The 22,384-nt window shown below is 41.2% G+C and overlaps 2 protein-coding genes across 4 annotated transcripts in view; one reads left to right on the top strand and one right to left on the bottom strand.

Annotated features, from left to right (window-relative positions):
- Nucleotides 1-22,384, bottom strand: part of DOCK1 (dedicator of cytokinesis 1) — a 315,989-nt gene that overhangs the window by 151,777 nt on the left and 141,828 nt on the right. The window lies entirely within an intron of this gene.
- The window catches only part of INSYN2A (inhibitory synaptic factor 2A), a 48,580-nt gene continuing 34,651 nt past the window's right edge, over nt 8,456-22,384 (top strand). Inside the window, exon 1 of the mRNA XM_049809520.1 lies at nt 8,456-8,779. The gene's annotated coding sequence lies outside the window, so the exon portion shown is untranslated. The remainder of the gene's footprint in view (nt 8,780-22,384) is intronic.

Raw genomic sequence — 22,384 nt, 5'->3', positions numbered from 1 at the left:
CGTCCGGAGACAAGAAGCAATCGTTCCAGCTCCCCATCCAACAAACCTTCCCATCAAGGCTTGGGCAGAAGTGGAAGCAAGGGCGCAGAGAAGGAGAGACTGCGGAAGCACTCAAACATTTGGGTACTACTTTGAATTCCCAGAAGCAAATCAAGGAAGCACCGCAGTATTATAAAGAACATAAATTTATTTCTGGGTTTTCAGAGATTTCAGAGTTCTGCAGGACTTCCAGGAAAAGTTACTCAACCACATCACCATCTCTTCCCAACGCCTACCTTCCGTGACCACGAAACCTGCACATCTACTGCCAGTCTCCATCCTCCAGCGTAGCCCTTCTCAGAGCAGCCAAAAGGACGAAACGCAATGGAAAATTCCACCTACGAACCCTGCCTGACGGCCGGGGCTGCACCCATCTCCCATTCACGGCGGCCGCCGGGCTTCTCCTGCCTTCGCCCACCCCAGCACACGCTCCTCATCCTCGTCCCCGACATCCATTTTAGTTACTGGGCTTTACCGCCGTATTGACTGACACCCCTCTGATTTACGGCGTGTGCTAATTATGCTCCTCAACTGCTGCTAAGTATTAATATTTAAAGTGCTGAACTTGTTTAAAAATTGAAGAAAATCAAAATGTGGTGCTACTTTAAATATAGTATCCCAGAGATCATGTTTTAGAAAGGACAGAGCCATTTTTCTTGTGCTGTATTTTGAAGGGCCACAGACCTAGGATTAAGAAGGACTTCACTTAGCCTCTGCTGTCAATCATAAACTAATTTATTGTCATTATCTGGCTTCCCATATTTAGCATCAGACTGCTGCATAACACAACTTATTTAAATATTTTGTGCTTTTAGGATTTTCAGACTTTTAAAAATAACTTCTTACATTCCTTTCTTAATGTAAAACCTAGTCACTAAGTTTTAATACATGAAAGAATTAAGCTTTGCACAGTCAATCATATATTTAGCATACCCTTATTTGCAAATGCTTATGTTCCTAGGTTATTTTATTAAAAAAAAAAAAAGCAGGAGCCCTGGCACTACTCAAAGCTTAACGTATTATTTTTCTATAAAAGTATCTGACATTAGTACTAGCAACAATATAGATATGAATATTTTGCTCGGCCTAAGTTCTTTCAAGTCTTCTAATGTGATGCGCTACTATCCGATACTGTATTAACGAAGTGAGGTTTTCAACAGTTTCCAACCAGTTTTGGATTAAAAAAAAGTTACTGTTTTGGTTTGATTTTTTAAGAAGTGTTGGACTACAGAAATGTGTTACTATGCTAGTTTGCAAGCCACATTATGACAGGAACATTTAAATTACTGTTTTTAAGAAATATACAGTGGATACAAAAATATGTTTCAATAAATCCCAAGTAAGACCCTGTTGTTTAATTACTCCTTCTGCAGCAAGAAATTGTGTGAGAAAGGCCATACTGCCCAAGACCATACAGAAGCTTTGCTTTCCCAGGGCAGCAAATGGGCTGTGAAATGCTCTTTTTTATATTTCTTTAACACTTTTTAAAATTCCCGGTGGCCATCACATTCATACCACTAGACCTCTTCAACACGCCCCTGATTAAACGAGGGAGTAGAAGCTCTTAATTGCGAGCGTATGGCTAAAGGTTTGAGGTGCCAGTGATGTTGCAACCTGCCTCTTTATATCCCTTTTCATTCACTGCCATCATTCCTCTGCCATGTATCGAAATTATTGAGGGCCATTTTATTTTGGCACCTGCATATAGATTTTGGAAACTACGCTAAAGAGTTCATTTCTGAACATTATGGCCAAAATACTTAATTTTGGTTTAGACTCAGAGCATTGATAGAAATGGTGTGTTCAATTTACTTCTGACTATTTACACTGTTCACTTTTCTCTCCCATACATAATTTTGTATGATTTTTACTTTTCACTTGTTTCATACTTTTTATTTTGGCTTTTTTTTTTCTCTGTTAAGTATTATGCATTAGCACCAGACTGCTGTCTGGGTTTCTAACTTTCAGGCAACATGTGAAAGCACATAAAAGCCTGTATTTTTATGCTATATTCAAATCTTAAATAGTTCAATATTTCAATTGAGAAAAACTTACCGAGGGTGTGGGAGTTTACGTTACCTTATAACATTTAACAGTTCTTCAGTTTGACAGAAAAGTTGCATCAAATACTCCTTCTAATGAAATCCATGTTGTACAAATAATATATTATTCCACCAAAGAGCAAACATGAAGCAGATTAAAGCATCCCCATTATTTGTTACATTTGCCTTTCTTTTGTCCATAACCTGGATTCTAAAATGGAATTCATGCTCATTCCAGACTTCATTAGGTGCTTAAATCTGAAACTGTTTGTTTGAAGGCAATCAAAACTTTGATCAGATTTTTTATTTTTAAAGAGGGCAGTATTTCTCCCTTTGCCATAAAGCAGTTGGAGATATATCCCTGGGATTTGCAAAGGCAATAAAATAAACAAGACAAAACAAAATATTAACAAAGTTGGCATAATACCCCTTTAAAAAATTTCACCCACAGTTACAGTTTCTCAAGACATCTTAATAAGAATGTAATTTCACATTTGCTCTTATTGAACAAATCAAATATGGTGATTTATTATTCAGATGGGCACAAAGGATTTCTGAAATGCAAAAAGAAGGGCTATAAAAGCACAAATCATCAGTAATGACGACAAGCTAAACTGCCTTTCAAATATGAACAAAATGCAGCCATTTAGGGTATCATACATCATGGTCTCCCAGACCTTCATTTATTTCCTAACTGTACAGGCTGCATGATAATCTAACCAGTGAAGAATTCTCTATCTATTGAGAACATCTTTATTAGGCAAGTGACTCCATGGCTCGTACACACCACCAGAGACTAGCCAAACAAGCATTTCCAATGACCAGTTTAGGTCCCTTCCCAAAAAAACATTTGTATACTGAAAATGAACTTTTCTGAACTATAAACACAGTGAAAATATGGGGGAAAAAAACCCAAAACAACCAACAAAAACCAAACCAAAACCCTCTTATCCCAATAAAATCCAGACTTCTTTCTTAGTGTGAATGATAAACTAACATCTACAGCAATTTGGATTCCTAATGAGACAGCATTCAACTGGAACCCCAAATCTCAGCTTTAGCTGGCTAAGACCTACTGTTATATTTTTCTTACAATGATCTGTACAAAGGGAAATTGAGAGGCCTAAATCCTGTTCATACTTACACCAGCGAAGTACAGAAATAACTATCATAGCTAATGAGGTTACTCAGCATTTTCCTTCTTAGAGCAGAAAACCCATAAGCAGCAGTTCAGTTAATCAGCTATTTAATATTTTAGCTGCACACAGGTATTATGGGTATTATACACATAATCTTAAATCCACTTTATCTTCAAAATGTTCCTCTAAGTTAACAGATGTGCAATTACTCGCACTTTACAGATAAAGAACAGACATAAGCATAGTCTCAAATTAATTGTCCAAGCTCATGGAAAAAAACTTATCATGGAGCAAGACACTAAATTAAATCTCTCAAATTTCTGCCCAACATGACTCCAAGACACCTTATTTCTTTGTCATCACAGCCAAGCAGATTATATCCTTCCTCAAAGCAAGGAGCACCTCTAAGGATTTGATTGAAATTCAAGCCAAGTTTGCATTCACCTCAGCTGGAGGACAGGAACATATTTAACATTCCTCCATTTTTCTTCCAATGGCAGGTTCAAGTAAATAAATAAATAACAGATTTAGCACAGAAAGCCAGGCAGCTATCATATAAAGGCATGAAAATAACAACCTAATTAATATGGATGAAGATTCAGCAATATAAAAATATTTGCTTTTAGCAAAGATATAACGACAGCATTGGTCCCAAATGACTACAGAGAGAAAAGGCACAACATCATCCATGCCTCTGTGTTTCAAATCAAGTAAATTTCACTCTTCTTTCACCTAAAAAGGAGGCAATAAGGTTCGGTGACAAATTAGACTAGTCCTGAACAATCACATCTATCCCTAGGAACCTAGCTTACGTATTTGGTGCCAGCACTTAAGACTACGCCTCCTAATAAAAGTTACTTTATCTATATCCAATAGCTGGCCCTGCAGGAAAGGTACCAAGTGGTAACACTCTCCTGCGACCAAGCCCACATGTGCTGGTTTCGGCTGGGAGAGAGTTAATTTTCTTCGTAGGAGCTAGTATGGAGCCAGGTTTGGGGTTTGTGCTGGAAACAGTGTGGATAATTCAGGGATGTTTTGGTTACTGCTGAGCAGGGCTTACCCAGAGCCAAGGGCTGTTCTGCTCCTCACCCCACCAGCGAGGAGGCTGGGGGGGCACAAGGAGTTGGGGGGACACAGCCGGGACAGCTGACCCCGACTGACCCGAGGGGCATCCCAGACCATAGGATCTCATGATCAGTATGTAAAGCTGGGGGAAGAAGAAGGAGGAAGGGGGATGTTCGGAGCGATGGCGTTTGTCTTCCCAAGTCCCCGTTCGGCGTGCTGGAGCCCTGCTGTCCTGGAGATGGCTGAACTCCTGCCTGCCCGTGGGAAGCGGGGAATGAATTCCTTGGTTTGCTTTGCTTGTGTGCACAGCTTTTGCTCTACCTAGTAAACTGTCTTTATCTCAGCCCACGAGTTTTCTCACTGTTACCCTTCCGATTCTGCCCCTCAGAGAGCGAGTGAGTGGCTTGCGTGGGGCTCTGTTGCCGGCCGGGGTTAAACCACAACACCACGTCAGCGGCTCGGCCGGGCTTCGTTCAAGGAAGGCAGCATCACCAGCCCATCCTTCACCCTGGGGAACCATCGCTTTCCTCAGCTTTCCCCTTCCAATGGGACCCTGAACTCATTCCTGAACCTGCACCTCAGTGCACCGTACGTGTTTAAAACTAGGGTAAGTCTAAATAACAGCTTTCACGCTGATTTTGAAAATCACCTTGGGGTTGGTTATCATCTTCCCCGTGCTGGTGTTAGCTGAAACACCTGGCAGGGAACTTGAGCTCTGGCTGCCACATGCTTTTCCCTGAGCTGGATTTGAGCTGGTTTCCTCAAGGACTGACAAGAACTTCATAGACTGTTCCAGAAAATTACATTTTAGCGTTACACCGTCAGACACGCGTGCTCTAGCGAAGCGTAATCATAGAAAACACCTGCTCAACACACACATTTTCCTCAGGCGCGGCATTCACCGTGAGCAGTCCTCTAGCCAAAACCCCGGCAGCTGTAAGGACCACGAGGAGGACATGTCCCGGGGCTGCCAGCCAGGAGGACATGGGCTGACATTCCCATGCCAGCTCAGTACCAGCACCTCAGTCATTCGGACGTGCCCAGTCTCCTCACGCTCTCCCACAAGCTGAATATAAGAATAAAAAAATAAAGCAAAACCTGAAGTCTGTAATACCAGACTGCGCAAGCAGATTAACATTTACAAATGCGCACAGATGCCTCCCCAAAATTTAGAATAGAATTAGCAGTGTGGAAGAAGGACCCCTTATTGTACTCCTCCACACAGAATACCACTAAAAAATTAGATCTCACTGCTCTCAAATACAACCTGATGATTTTATCCCTCACTCCAGAAGTCCAAGGCAGGACTTCCATCCGCCCACCTGCACGTGTTATGGGAACGAATCACCGTAGCCCTGAGCAGTGCTCACTCCTCCTTGACAAACACCTGAAGAAAAATGTAATCTGGGAAGGACGCTCCGTTAGAGAGGAATGATTTTGTAGCTAAAAAACTAATAATGAATTGTCTCTTTTCTCTTTGCATCTTTCACGGTTGAAGTCGGACCTCCCTCTCCCCTCTCAAGCATCATTTTGACACTACGTTTCATTATGCAACAGTTGTGCTGAGCATTTTTTAAAGGCCGAAAAATTGGCAAATGGGATGATAAAGCATTTCCCTTTTTCCCAGTTTATTTACTTCTATACGCTTTTACAGTAACGTGAAACATGATAATCAGAAACCATGTTATTTTTCACAAAGCATGATTTAAAATATCCCTATGTACACCCATAGTGTCAGCAGTTACACATGCGCAGGACAAACAGGAATCTGGTCCACAACTGGGAAGTCCTTTCTAATTCTCTAAAAATCTACAGAAAAATGCTGTACAGTTGCCCAGCTTTATAAATGGGGCATACACATAATGCCGTGCAAGAATAATCAGCCCCAGGACAACAGCCTCTAAATATAATTATGGAGAAGATAATAATGTTGTTTTAACTGCTACTTCTGTCAGAGTGCTTTTCCTTTCAAGTCACTAAGGTTATCTAGCAATAGTATTTTCTTCTAGCAATCGTGGTCTGCAGGTCCTGGGATGTAGTCTGCACAGCTCCCATCTTCAGGTTGTGAAAAAGTAACAGCATCTACTACCACTGACCTATTTGCTTCTGTTGAAGTAGCATACGTATTTAAAACATGGTCGCCGTACCACGTAATTTTACCCATGTCTGTGTACAGGCTGCAGCCAAGAACAAATTTATTTTGGTATAGAGAAAACCATGGAGGTCCTGCAATACAGCAAGTCAGCACTGCTGAAAAGAAAAGGAGAGAAAGAAAAAAAAAAAAAAAAAAAGCCTGGTGTTTGTTGTTGTATCAACAAGCAAGTTGATATTTAAGTTCTTCCCACCTATGTCTTTGGAAAAAAAAAAAAAAAAAAAATCTCTGGTAAGAAACCCAGAGAGATCATAAACTGTGCTCGGAACTGTGCCATCGGCTCACTCCCTGCGGTACGGCTGCGGGGAGCGCGCAGCCCCTATCCCGGAGCAGAGCGCAGGGCAGGATGGCAGAGCAGCAGCAGATGCAGAAAGCGTGCCCTTGGGCAGCCTCTTTTAGGGATCAGCAGTCAACTTGCAAAGATAAAGTATGCAGGGAGGAAGGCAAGCACAGTACCTGGACAGGTAGCAGACAGGGAGAGCAACTTAGCTGCCCTCTGCCGACTGGCTGATTTGTTGAACACTCCTCTGATCCAGTCCTGCACAGCTAAACTGCAATTTAACGGGCAAGGATTTCTGTGAATTCATCTCCACGCTTCCACACTGATGTTTACGTGACAGCCGGGTCTGTAAGGATTTCTTTTACCCACTGTGGGGCTCTATCAGCAGAGCCCTGTGCAAAGATAGCAAAGCTGGCACAAACAAGGTATTCCGGCCGCCGCAGCAGCATGCATTCATTGGTGCAGTGGTCTGCTCCAGCTAATTAACTCTAAAAAGTGTCCAGGACTCGAGCCAGTATTTCTGCTGCATCGTGCTATGTAGATGTACTAACTTGTTTAGACCTTAGCTTGGGTGTCTCTCCCTGCTGCGGCGTGGCGTGGTGCACATTCAGCCCGGGCAGGAGCGGGGACATTTCGTGCCAGGGCTGGTCCGGCCGGTCTGATCTGCCACTTCAGATCAGGGGTCCCTTCAGTAAATCCAAAGATCAATAATCCTCAGCGATGCTACTGATGGCGAAGATAGTGCCACTACAGACAAACTACGTGGTCCGCACCTGGTGACAAGTGGGCTAAGCGAGTTTCATGCTGTGGTGAAAAACATTTATAAACAGCGATACTACTGAAATCCTCAAAGGGAAAGGGGACCGATCCACTGCTTCCCAACTCGGACGAATTCTCGTGCCTCTCATGACATCTTCTGTCTGATGGGTCTGATTAAATACACATGACCCATTTAATTTCTAACTTTTTCTTTTTTTTCTTTTTTTTTTTTTTAACCGAAAGAGATCTCTGAAAAGCCCTCTGTAAAACGATAAACTGGTTTTGGGGAAAGGGAGGAAAGCCGGGATTTGCGTTTTAAGGACATCACCGCGTTTGTCAATCCTCGCTGCTCTGTCAAACTGCTTCACTTTTAACGCGCGTCCATTTTATTCGAGGTTTAAAAGCAAATGGGAGCGTCTATTCGTTCAGCGCCTTAAAAGCTCTTCCTCCAGACAAAACGCGGCCGTGTGGCTTTAACCGAGCCCTTCGGTGAAACCCCGAACGCACCGGCATCACCCACTCTTGCCCGCAGCCGCTCCAGTCCTGCTGGTTCAAAGCAGCGCAACCGCCAACCCCGGGGTGCTCGGCGATGACCGGCGAAGCCGCTTTCAAACGCATCTACCCTTACCGAACCCGCGCCTTCTGAGGAAAAAAACGGGACTACTAAAAACCTCCGATTGTTAGTAAGGCGCCAACCTTGCAAAATTCCCTATTTCCACCCCCACCCCCCGCCCCGGGCTCCTTTAGACGCGCAGCAAACCCTTCGCCTCAGTGTCTTCCCCCCCCCCCCCCCGCCCCGCTGAGGCGGCTCCCCTCAGCCGCCGCCGGCCCGGCCCCCGGCTCCTCCCCTCCCTTCCCACCGCCCCAAGCCCGCTCCCCTCCCTCCCCTTCCCGGCCGGGGGACGCCCGCCGGTCCCGCTCAACAAGTTCCCCCCCCGCCGCCGCGGCGGGGACCCGGCTGAGAGGACACCCCCCCTCCACACACACACACACACACACTGAGGGCGAGCTCCCTCCCTCCCTCCTTCCTTCCTTCCTTCCCTCCTTCCCCCCCGAACCGGGCGCCGCAGCCGATGAGGGCAGCGGGGGAACGTGAGGCGGCGGCGGCGGCGGCTGCCTCTAGCGAGCGGTCGGGCGGCCGCAGCTGAGGGAAGAAGAGCGGCGGTGTGGCGGGCAGCGGCAGATGAGCGACCGGCGCGGACCTTCTGAGGGCCAAAAGCCAGCTCGCCCCGGCGGAGGGAGGGAGGGAGATGCCCGGCGAAGGGAACGCACAGACCGCCACTTCGGTTTAAGGAAGCCTAAGGTAAGCCCGGCGTTGGCGGCAGAGCCGGAACGTTTTGCACCCCCCCCCCCCCCACCCGCCTCAGCTCGCCCCGCGCGGTCGCGGAGGGGCTGCCTGGCCGCCTCCGTTGAGCGAGGACTCCTAAAAAAAAAAAAATTCCTGCGTTTTTCCTGGCGAAAACTTCGTGGGGATGAGCGTAGGGCAGCGCGCTGGGCGCCAGCGGGAGCGTTATGCAATAGTGTAGCTGCCTGCCTGGGAACGGCGATTGCGTTCAATAACTTTCATGACAGATAAGGAGAGCGGATCGCTCTCCGCGTCCAAACCGCTACTTTCTTCTAGAAAAATACCAGCGCTGCTTCTAAGGCCACCTTTCTGATGCTACCTGGTGGGGGAGAGGTGTTAGCTGGAGGATTTTTGGAAGATGCACAAAGTGCTTTAGTTTTTCACATGATCGATGGCGAGGAACTACCGCTGCTTATTAACTTCGGTGCTGGGAAGTCCAATCGCAGTCCTAATGAAGCGTCCGTACACCATGGCAAGCGAAGACATTGGACGCGTTCAGCCCGTCACTTGCAGTATAGCACTTCATTAAAACCCAAACAAAACCAAAAATCCCCGTCGGGGGCTGAGGCTGCTGCTGTTCTGTGAACTGTCATTACCGAGAAGCAGCGGTTCTCCCGATTTAATACACCGGTGCACCCCCCGAGTCCCCCATCACCATCATCAAACGCATTTAAATCGGAGATGCCGTGAAAACGCAGTAGGCAAATGGGACAAAAGGTAGCGTGGATCCAGCACCAAAGTCACAGTCCTGGACCTTGAATCTTACAAGGCAGCCAAAGCTTCCCACTTTGCATTTCCATCTTGCCTTCCTATCGCTAGTAAAAAAATCCTCTCCTGTGACCTCAATGCCTCTACTTAATGCCGTGTTTACCCAGAGTTACAGCAGCGAGAGGGATGCAGGACTGCAGTTAGCTCGGATCTGTTTGGGGGAGGCAGGGGGGGGGGGCGGCAAGCCCGAGCAAAATAGGGACATCTTGTCATGTTGAAAGCACAGAATATGTTCTCTTGCTTATGTCACCAGCTCCCAAGGGGCCTGTCCCAAAGGAACTGTGCCCCCCGCTCTGCCACGAGTCAGAATAGGTAATAGAGCAGTTTCGTTTGACCTTGTATGTCTAAGCAGCTAAAATCCCGCACGAACATCACGGAGGAAAATTTAACTCATTAGGCTCTATGGTGGGGAAGTTTGGAAAGACCTGGTCTTCCAGCCTCTGAGAATTGGTATTTTTCTGCTGAATGCTGGAAAGGGGCAACAAAAGACAAAACAGTAACAGGTCACGTCTAATATAAACTGGGAATTTATTCCCCCTGCTTAAGTGTTCCATCGTGATTACTGCTCATATTTACAGTGGTGTCAGGAATGCTGCATGTATCAAGGTTAAAATCTAGCTGCTAGATGAAACTACTAGCTAAAAATACCCAAACTAAACAAAAAAAACCAAACAAAACAAACCATACGACATGTAACTGTCCTAGCCATCTACTCAGAATAATTCAATATAAAATTTCAAGCAAACATACCTATAGTAAAAATATGCCAAGCATGGAGAGTAACGTATTTCCTTACTTTTGGTGTGAAGCCTATTGGTGTTCTACCAGTCTGCTCATGCCTGCCTTTCTTTACTACAATAATACTGTTCTTTTCAAGTACAAATAACAGTTCTAAGTTAAAAGCTGGATTTATTTTTTTTCTAGCATTACAAATGCATACGAGCAGCTCAGATGAAAATATCTCGGTGCTCAGATGTAACTTATTTATCATGTGGAGGTTTATATTCCTCTATACAGTGATGGCATACAGTCATTGATTTCAATAGAAATGCATAATGTATATTGCTAATCCAAATACTCATACTGAACAGTTGTAAAATAAAATTACTGCCACAGAGTTTAAGGTGCTGTTGCATTTAAAAGATACTGCCTTCATAGAATGAGCTCACTGGGGAAGGCTGATACTAAATAAGCTTTTTTTTTTTTTTTTTTTTTTTTGGTAAGGACATCATGATGCCCTTGATGAAAAATGTGTGTTCTTTAGGACTCCGTAATTATTAACCATGTATATTTTTAACAAGATGCTCAAAATAATTCTAATCTTGAATGAAATCAGTGCCTTACCCCCAGACTGACACATAAAAAACCAGCTGGGCAACAGCACCACAAAAGAAAGTATTAGTTACTTATCAAGAGGGACAGCACTTAACATTCAATGCACCCTTCTACTGATTAAGCTGACAAACAAGTAGCTCAAGATCATCTCTGCATTTTTTTTCCCCAGTTAACTATTTCACTGACAGAAGCATTTCTGCAGGAGAGATGCAGAGCACATATAATTAATTCAGAGGAAAAAAGAAAAAAAAAAAAGAGTAGCCAAGTTCAATGGAGATTAACATATAGAAGGAAAATACGGCTAAGAAGCCCAAGAGCCTGCCCAAGAGCCAAATGACAGAGCGTGCGTTGTCTTCCTGACATGCACTACCCGGGACCGAACACTATTGGTCACCACAACACTCCGCTGCGTTACTTGGAAATCCAAACTCAACAACAGATTGTACAAATGACAGTGAGATATGAACACCGATGTTTTGTTTATCCTATCCTGGGGAATTTAAAAGCAAGCTTCGCAACACCAGTCCTTTGCAGTGACCGATGTGGTACTGAAAGCCAGGGAAGCCTATTAGCTTCCCAGAAATCTGTGCTAAAATGTAAGGATACCTCCACAAAGCTATTGAGCTGTGGTATCTCAAGGCAGTTCCTTATCCAACCATAGTCATCTTGGACAGGGGAGGACTGAAGATGTGTAGTCACATAATTCATGCATACTTGAGGAAATTACAGTCAATCTAGAATATTTGAGAACATAAAAAAATTCACATGCTTGTTTAAACTAGCTATTAAAAAGGTCTTATATTCTGCTTTATGACAGCCACTACTTAAAGAACTGTTGAAAATTTGTGCAAGGTATTAAAAAACATGTAAGCAACGAATCTATTCTATAGCACAATACTCCCTTATATTTTTATTAATCAGTTTGCAGATTAAATAGGCTTTAAGGAAAAGCAATCTCGAGCATATTTTAAGGTGGGGGGGGGACACACACCAAACAAAAAATCCTCAGAGTGGTGAATTGAGCAGGAGTTCCACATTTAGCCTTCTGAAAATTAGTGCTTGATTTTATCCTGCTTAGAAAATACTGTATAACCTATGAACAGGCACAGGTACGACTCACTAGGTACTGACATTCAATTTTAAATTATTACTGACCACACAGAATGTGATCAGAGTATTTTCTTATTTTACTGGCACATCCCCACTTTGAAGTCCATTTAATACAATTGTACTACATTCAGACAGAAAACAGCCTCTCTGCTGGTCCCTTAATACTCTCAAAAATAGTTCAACTTGTTTATACATCTGCACAGCACAGTGTCATGGTGATCGGTACCTTAAAACTCACCTGCTTTCCAGTTGTACGTAGGAGCACAAGTCTCATAGGCAAAGATAATTGATTGTAAAAACAACAATTCAGTGATCAAACAGCAACTCTTGGTGTCCTCCTCTTTGCCTGTTTTTTCCTTTCAGTGGCAGAAAAACACCAGGCCTGATTTGACTCCAGTAGTAGTTTTTTTCCAGCCAAATCCACTGATATCAATACAGAGGAGTGTAGAAGAATAAGGGCCATTTTCACAGTCTGAATTAAACAGAGATGGATTTAAAAGCCTTGGGACTGAAGGCCTCCAAGTCCTATGATATTTGGGTGCAGATCTGAACTTCTTAATCTATCATTACGAGAGGAGATTTTTGTCGTTGCGGGGAAGTGCTGGAGCTCTACCACATGTCAGATTCCCTAGTACATCGCTGGTCATTTGACCTCAGACTCAGCCCGTATGAAAAAAGTATTAAACATCTCACAAAAGCTATGTAGTTACAGCCAAATATATCTGAGGCTGCAGCAACTAAAAAAGACAGACTGGATTAGTCATTTGTAACCAGTAAAATCCTTGCCCACAATGTGCTCATGTACATGTTACAAATTCAACTGTATGGCTAAGTGCAGCCAAATTACATGGAAATTGCTAATATTTGAAATCAGACCTTAGTATTAGTTTTCAACACAAGAAACTACAACTAGTAAAATAAAAATAACATTTGAATACAAGAAGCAAAACAAACCAAAGTATTCGCCCATAGTCCAGTACTTAATGTTCAGGAGAGCAGAATGGAGTAATCAGCCAGCAACATACAAAAAGGAACATTTCACTAGAGGACTACAACAGTCTTAGATAAACCGTTCACTGCACTGGCTTTTCCTGCAGGAACGCTACCAGTTTGGTTTCTAAATTCCTCATCTACCACCACAGTTTCATTAAACAGGCTAAAAATGCAGCTATACGGTAGACCAAAGAACATGTAAGCACATGGCTTTTGCACCTGATTTAACAAGATCTGCAGAAACAGCATATGGCGTGGCATGCTGACTTCTTAACAGCTAACGAGCGTTGTGGAAGCCCTCTGCAAACTTTTTTTCTATAGGTGCTGTCAGCTTCAGCTCTGTGGTCCTTTTTCAGCATCAGTTTTTTGTGCTGAAGAATGCTTTCTCCCATATTGATTTCTACTTGGGCACCCTGCTCCTTTGGATGCAAAGCTGAAGTCTTCTGCCCATCTCCAGAGAGACCATTAACTTTTTTTTTAGCAGTCTACACCATCCAAAGACTTTTTCCTCTAACTGGATTTACTTTTACTTCCATTTTACCTGGTACAGGAATTCCTTATTATTTGTACTGAAATAATACTGGAAAAATCTCAACCTTAACTCATGACATCCATGGGTAAGAGAAGCAAGTGGTTTGTGTCATTTTTGCCTGTCCACAGTTGCTATAGCATGCCTGTAAATAAAACCCGCGTAGTTACAAAATTACAACCATTTAAAAACAAAAGCAAAGGAAGATCACTCCATATGGTCTGAGTGAGGAGAAAGTGTCAAAAGCTAACACAGAAGGATTTACCTGTTTTATGCTCTTCCCCAACTTTTCTGCTTGTTTTATGCCTGCCCTTCCTCACCTCTTCATTTTCTTTTAACCTCCAGAAAAAATGCAGGTACCTAGTCAGTAATTCAGTCATACAAGAGGCAGTCCTATGAAACAAGTCATAGCCATAGCACTTAAAGCTGTAAAACCTTTGCTGTACAGCTAAAATCATCCAGCACAATTTCCAATTAGTTAAAAATTGTCATTTTGTATTTAGCCCTCCTTTGAGCAGAATTACGAGACCTATACAACTTAAATACTTCCATCCCACTTCCACAGTGACGTAATCACAGGACTAAGAAGTCTTGTTAAATCTCAGTGAGATAAAGCAAAATACAGGTATGACAGCCCACCACTGTGGCTACAGAGTGGAAGGATATATCCCAAACTATCTTTAAACCTGGTAGTTTGGGTGTCACTCGTACCCCGGTTTAACCACAGCAAGCCTGCTTTCAGCATCCTGGAAAAATCACAGCAGCCAGTGCTCATGCCAGAGTTGTGATATTGTTGCTCAGTGAGGTCAAAGCTGATGCAAGTTTTACGGCCCAACCATGGTGTAAATGACTTAAAAACTGAAACAGAGGCTCTGTGATGCTCAGTACAAAACCACTTAAGCAGGTGTGTAAATTTGGGACTGTATTTTAAAGTTAGTAGCATGAAAAGTAGTTTTGGTCTGGTTAGTTACTTTCTGCCCTCCTTGGGAGAAGAAGGAAGAAGAGACAATTCAGTGAAATCACCAATGTTTGTGTATTTATATATGAATAAGAAAAAAAAAAATCTACAACAAGCCAAATCTCTCCTTCAAATCATTAGTAATTGGTTGTTCACACCCATTTTGTTATTATATTCATTATTCTCTTCTGCAAAAACAGAAATGAATGAGAAGATAACCACAAGTAAAGAAATTTAACTTGTGGATCAGGTTAATACATTTTTGTGTATCAAGGCCATCGGCAAATAAAACACAGCAATATCTCTAAGGAGCTGACAAAGAGGCAGATAAAACATCCCAATGCTGAAGAGAGTTATTCAGCAGAAATTATGCTTGAACTGCCTGGTAACACCGATAACACTGATCCATTCTGTAGACTAAGCCTAAGTTGCTGAGATAAATCTGTGTATTTTAGGTAGTCCTAGCTGAGCAAGTTGGTGAGACTAATGTGTTAAATTCTTGCATTCACACTTTGTGATAGTATAAAAACACACAAAGCCACAATAAACGTGATGCAAATTATCTGTCTAGTAGACAGTTCTGGTGCCTAGAGTGTTATCAGGCAATTCTGATTAATAACAGGGGAGTTCTCAGCCAGGATCCTGCAGCTTCAGACCAGCAGAGTATATAACTCGAACAGACAAAAAGGGTATATGAATATTCTTAAGAGGATCTCTAATTATTACTTTAATACACTTCCTAATCATCCATATCACAAATAGTCCATCCTAAAACACCATCACCAGAATGTATGAATCTTACCCCACATTGCCTCAGGTCCACAAAACCTGGAAGCAATTTATTCAATGTCTCCACACCATCTTTGCACACTCTCATGGCTTCCCTCCTCATTCTCCACACAGTTCTTCCCACCTTGAACCAAAAACATTTTCCCTGGTGACCAGGAATGAGCCGTTTGCACGGGTGCTACCCATCAACTCCAACTCTTCTCCCACAGTCCTCACGTTTGATGACAACTTGAGACTTTGGGAGTTGAGATTTGGAGCATTGGCACCAATGTTCAAATTTAAGATAACTTTCCCTCACATCAGAGTTTGGCTTTTCCTTCAAAAGCATCTTAGAACCAGCTTCTATGAAAGAAGTTTTGCAACATTAGGAACTATTATTCACTTGCAGTACAGCAATTCAAGCAAAGCTTTTTGCTCTATTAATAACACTCTTTTTTGGGTAACTAATGCTCATTTTTGTACAAGCCTTTGCTATAGCAGAAGTCAAACTGATTTGTGCACTACTCTTGTCTTTCACCAACATCAGCATGCTGAGGTCTAACTGTACATTGGTAATTTACAATTACAGCAGAGCCAGAGCCAGAACCAGAACCTGCTTGAAACCAGAAACTGTTCACAAATGTGCTCCTCAAGAAGGTGAAAATTACACAGCCTTTATTTCCTGGTGACCGCTGACAGCACACTGGAGTGCAAATACAAATCTGCTAGACTGGTATTATTCACCAGTTAATATCCTGCTAATGATGTCAGGTTTTAGACCTAAATTACCCAGCTGCCTTGTTTAGCACCACTTCACACCCTCCCAAGGCTCGGCTGCATGTAATCCTAATCCAAGCAGAAAGAGCTGACAATGTTCTGATGCCTTACAACCACTGACCCCAGGAAAGTCATTCCTATCTGTCATCCCCCATTTGTAGTAAACTCTACCACAGACTACAAAACACATTCTCCATATGGTGAGATTATTTGGGTTCCCAGGGGAACGGACTGATCTGCGGACGTTGCGTTGCACCCAGGCACACTGCGGTGCCCTTCCATTACCTGCACAGCAAAACTGAAGATGCAAGACCGAAGCATGGAGTTGGAACGCGCTTATCTTATTTTTCCTCCTTACCCGACCAAACATTTGAAAAGCTACAATGAAAAAGAAAATAAACTGCAGTTGATGTAGACGGTTGCAGCCTGGACATGTTCTCAGTCCCTAGCACCCAGATCACTCTCCGAAGGTCTGACAGTTCTGCAAACCTGTTGGCCGAAGCTAAAGAATAGAACTGCTTTTTTTCCTGTCATTTGGTGGTTGTTTTTTTTCTTGAACAGCCACAAAAACTATTAATGTTTACTAAGAACAATTAAAAGTTAGTATTGAACAATAATGCAGATAAGGAACTGTCTTTAAGCTCTTGTTTTTAACAGCTTGCTATTTAAATTATTTAACAGAGAGTCCCATAAAAATGAAAAAGCCTTCCAGTGAAAGTACGCTGGCTTTTGGACTCCTGGAAGACAGTACAGTATAAGCAGAACTATTTGTGATTCTCCTAGCAACACATCCTCAGCAGCATCCTTACACTGCAAGTACCAGCTGTAACACTGACAAAGAGTTGCACAGATTTACATGGCAAAATAATGCTAATAAACCTTTACTCAGATTTTCATAGTAGTAATAGCTGCATAGCACAGTAAGAAATATAAGCATAATTCTTTTAATAGTAATGTTCTTTTTTCCAGTACACTAAATCCTAGCAAATGTTTGACATTGTAACAACACTGAATTGACAGGGAATATCTTTTGACACTGCATTTGTTCCAATATGAACTCGGACCACAAGGGTCTGTATTGTTTTTAATGCAAGTGCATTTTATCATGTTGAATGGATTCCTTTTAATTTTATGCATGTAACAACATAGGAAGCAACAAAGCTTAAGTATTATTAAAATTTGTGTTCAGAACACGTAGAAGACATGTCAAAATTATAGAAAATAGCATATACCGGCTTGTGCATTCAGGGAAATTGTTTTGTAAGGAAAATTTTAAATTGTTTATCTTACCGTAGATTCCTGTTTTATCTAAAATTCTACAGGCTTATTAAATCATACATTTTATTTGTTGCCACTTAGTTCTAAAGCTAAAGCTCACAAGAGCATTTAAAGGCACTTATTCTCTATCTCCGCCATTAGCTAGGATATGATTTTATACATCATTCTTACAGAGCCTACCAATGGATAGGAGAAAAAAAAAAAAAAAAAGACAAATCAAATGCCATATGATCATATTTATTCCAAAGGAAGACTTTCAAGGCAATTACGAATCGATCATATGTCATCACTGAAACTAGATGATCGATAGATCAATTTTTTGAAATTGTACTAAGAACCATCACAACTCTACCAAACATTTGTAGTTTACAGTGCAATGCATTATTTCTAAATAATGCATCCCAAAGCTGGTTTTTGCAGGAGAATGTAACTGAAAAATAAAGCATCAGTCTAAGATAGAAGACTTCAGTCTGTGGAACCTCTTAATTATTTTCAGTGAAAATATAACTCCCCCTTCCCAAACTGTAATTTTGCTAGGGAGCATATAGGAGCTTTCTTTTCTGGTATTCACAGCAGTGACGTAGGTGAGAAATTTCCAAGCATCTCCAGACCATAGGCTGAAAAGCACCGATTTGGTGCTACCAGGCAAATGGTAGTAATGCTCTGTAATTCATCGAAGTGGTGCAAACTTCTCAAAACAGGAAGATTATAAGGCTAGGGCAATTCACTGTCTACTTGATAAAATACAGAATACATAAATGCAGCAATAAAAATGAATTTAGTATTGAGCAATAAATACGGAAGTTCAAGAGAGAAAAAAGTTAATTACCTAAGGGTTTCAAAACAGATTTTAAAAAAAAAATACTAGTTTAACATTTAGCAGCACTACTAACTCTATAATTCTACATGAATAAGTCCAATAAAAGGACAACAGACTGGTCTACCACATGAGTTTTGTATGTCAACAGATACATTGGTGGGTTTCCTAATAATAGTCATCAGTACATTTTACACCACAAAAACTGGGCATACCTGCACCCTTGAATTTATCCAGAAGTCAAATTTTATCCTCATGCTTGTGTATTAAAACTCGATAAAAAATTTGTAACAAACAGGAGAAGTTTCTGCAAACAACTAATAATTACTAACTGGCTAAGATCATATTTTCCAACATTTTTATCAGCACAATTTTATCTACTGGACATTGCTTACTAATATTTAGGATACTACTGTATGATTTTCAAGTTTGTATCATAACAACATGGTCAGTTAATCTAACAGTTGGCTTCCTTTTAAAAGGCTGAAAATACTCCTAAACTAATGAAGTCAAAGTGCCTGAAAGTTGAAGAAATAACATGATATTAGAAGCAGTCTATTCAGCTCAAAATTAAGAAAAACATTTACATTACATGTAAAATATGCTCAGGTTGCTATCACTGGTTTACACGATGGTATATTTAGAATTAACATAGAATAGGCTTCTATGTTGTATTTGTTTATATGATTTAAATCAAAGTTTCTTTAAATTGCCTATTTTTATGGCAGAAGTGTATTATATTCTACGTATACACTTACAAGACGACTTACAGACACCAAATAGTTTTTGAAAACCAAATATGCATTATTAAATTTTACGATAATATTTAGACATCTAAAAATGACATACAAGGCAGCAGGGATTTCTCATGAGGAAGTATAGCCTCGATATATTCAGAAGCCTAAAGATGTTGCAGATCACTAATAAGCCTGCCTTTATATGGTTAGGCCCAGTTATTTGCAATCCCTTACATTATTCTTCCTTTAAGCTATCACATACGTGCACAAAAAAACCCTGTGTGCTCTTAATATGTGCACAGAATTTTACAGCCATATCTCTAAAGCCTTCATGTGGTCTGAAAATACAGAGACTGAAATCTGTGCCTTTCATCTGCATTTGGAGCTTGGAAAGTTTAACTCCACTCTGCTTATCAACACATTTAGTCTTTGAGTATACTTCTGTATCATAAAACTGACAGAAATAAAATTTACATTGTAAGGTAAGCTAAAAGTCTCCTTTTCCTTCATTAACAAATCAGTCTGGAAATTCAACACTATAATTCACCTTATAGTGCAGTGACTTTGCAGAGTTTCGGATTAAGAGTAGTGGCCCTGCAAAGATTTACTTACGTACCTAAGCTTTACCTGCTGACACAGACTTGAACGGGACTGCTGGGAACCCACTGCTCCTCGTAATTGAGGCGTGAATCATATAAAATAGGTCTCCTTCCTAGAAATGCCCATTGCATTGCTGAACTGAGGGGACGAAATCTGGACAGCATCAATAAATGGAGAACTGAAAGGGAAGGATTTATTTAATTGACTATAACATGCTGTGGGGAACCTAAAATAATAAAGGTGGTGGTTTCCATAACTTACCCTGAAGATTTTATACTAACTTAAGGCTTCTCCGTGCATCACTTTTTTAATAGTTTATTTCCATATTCAAACATAAGGGAACACTGCTTAAGGGTAATCAGCTGGAAGTTTATAAACAAATCAAGGCTAAAAACTGAAAAATAAGCTGTGCGATTACTTAAATATTTAGCTTAGCAAATCATCTCATGCAATCAGGGTTTGTTTAGAGTAACTACAGACAAAAAGTTTAAATCTATTATCTGTATTTAATTGGCATCTGCGACTAAAATTCAAATTCACAGCCTTTATTAGCCCCCTGACAGAGTAAGCCATAAACTCTGCAGTACTCATGCAAACAAAGAAACTCCATCTCAGTAGTTTTCTAAAGTATCCAAAAATCCTGCAGCTTCTCTGGTATTTAACAGCCGTGCATTTTATGTATGCCAGCCCTGCCTTGTGTTCCAGAAAACACTACTGAGCTGAGTAATGGGCAGCAGAATTACAGATAAGTAGTGCAGGGAAAGAAAAACACATTACGACGAGATTTCCTTTTACAGTCTCCCAGCCGTCGCGGGCTGTGCCCATGGCATGCTCCCATTCCCCAGGAAATCAGTATGAATGTTGGCACGAACTTCAGTGGGACGAGGGCAGCCCTCTACCACAGTCTCGTCTCAAGTACAGGTTGAACAATTAAGCAGGGCCTCCCAGGAGACGACGACATAAATGCTAGAGCCCAAGTAAGGCAAAATTGGAGTCAAAACCTTGTCCAAAACAAAAACTGAAACAAACCAAAAAAGTATTATATAAACTCTCCCATATTAAATATTTAACTCACAATCAACTGTTTGCTCAGCCATTCTTTTATCAAATGTGCACATATAGGTCTCCTTGGAGACACGGAGATCCCAGTAAAGCTTAAAAAAGATCTAGTTCTTTTGGTTGTTGTCATTCTTAATCACAGATATCTATAAAATTATTAGACCAAGCTACTAGTGGGAATAGAAAACTCTAGATTAGCTATATCAATCAGGCCTGTGCAACTGGGAAGGAAGACAAGCAATTTTTGAAGAATCAATTTATTGGCTATTAAAGACATGCTTAAAATTAACTGCATCACAGAATATAGTACGCCATTTATCTATTTCTATTCTGTAGAATATTGCCAGACTTCTAGTTTCATCTGGGTTATGGACTCCATTAATTCCATCTGTTAAGTCATTCCAAACAGACCCAGAGATCCTGCAGCCCCAAAGATTATGGGATTAAATTGGTATCTAAAATAATCTGAAAATCGAGATGGGTCAGAGGTACACTAATAAAATATCAAGCCAATACTTTAAAATAATTTGTATGTTAGTGGAGCCTACTGTTGAAGAACCGAGTGCCAGAAAACTCAACTTTGACAGCTCCGAGGTATCCTAAGAAAAGTTTGTAGTAAGTGACTTTCAGATCTGACAACCAATTTTTGTAAGCCTCTCTCATGGGTAAAAATGTGTGCCCTCTTTTCAGACGTAATTACTGAGTCTTTCCCATCTTTGTAAATGCAGCATTTCCTATTTACTACAATTTCTTAGTAGTGCATGAACTCACATTAGCAGATCTTAAAACTAATGGATATAATGGCTGTTGTGTTACTGCATTTAGTTTTTTGGAAAACTCATTAATTTACCAGACCATTATGGAAGATTTGCTTCCAGTAGTTCTACATTAATAAAAGTGCAGGTTTTGGTTTTGACAGCAGTTTTTACAACGTTATTTTAGTTGTCTCTAAAGCTAACGTCTGTCCGATTGCAGGCTAATGGGTGAGGTTTGTATCTTATACAGCACTTCATTCTTTGCTAAAGCATTCCAAAATTCCACCCCTAGATAGACAGACGGATGGATGGATGTTTGCATTTCCTACCATCACCATCTTTGGAAGCTGTGAACCAGTGCGCTCTGTATATGCAGAATGTCTCTCAAATAAAGGCATAAGTTCACTCAGCAAACATTACTATAATTAAAAGACAGCCCAAAACCGCCAGTACAGGATACTAATATTGCCCACAAGCACAACTGACTCCTTATTTAGGGTTTCAACTGGAACAAAAAATTCTTGTCATTCATATGTAGTTAATTTATTTCCACACACACACAAAAATTTGTCTATATTTGTACATCATGTAGTAAAGGCATAGGGATAACTTATCTTAGCGCCCAGTAGGGCACAAAGTACAAAAGATCACTCTGCCACCCTGCTCCGCTTCAGTTTTATCTTCTGGCTTCCCTCTAGCATTTCCATTTTATAATCTCTTTTCCCCAAAAAGAGGGGCTAGGTCACCCTGGTATCGGACACTAGGCTTGTATATACATACCTAGTTTATAGACTAGTTATCTAGCGATCTCAGATTCCATTATTTGAACATTTTTGTCCTGAATCTTTAGTCTTTTTGCTTTCTTCTGCAGACTTGCTGCTACATCACACAGATTCAGATAGAAACTTCCCCTTCTGAAATAACTGCTGCTCCCTCACTGCTACCTGAACCTAACAAGTTAGATAAAAAAAAAGCAAACTAGATGGATTCTAGAATATTTCAGTTACTTGTTTGCACATTACTTGGACCAGGGAAGTAAAACATGGAAAAAAAACAAAACCAAAAACGTAATGACACAT

Source organism: Accipiter gentilis, chromosome 9 (assembly GCF_929443795.1).
Source record: "Accipiter gentilis chromosome 9, bAccGen1.1, whole genome shotgun sequence".
NCBI classification, from domain to species: domain Eukaryota; kingdom Metazoa; phylum Chordata; class Aves; order Accipitriformes; family Accipitridae; genus Astur; species Astur gentilis.
Note: the sequence above shows the minus strand (reverse complement) of the source record. Positions and strands in the feature narration are given on the sequence as shown.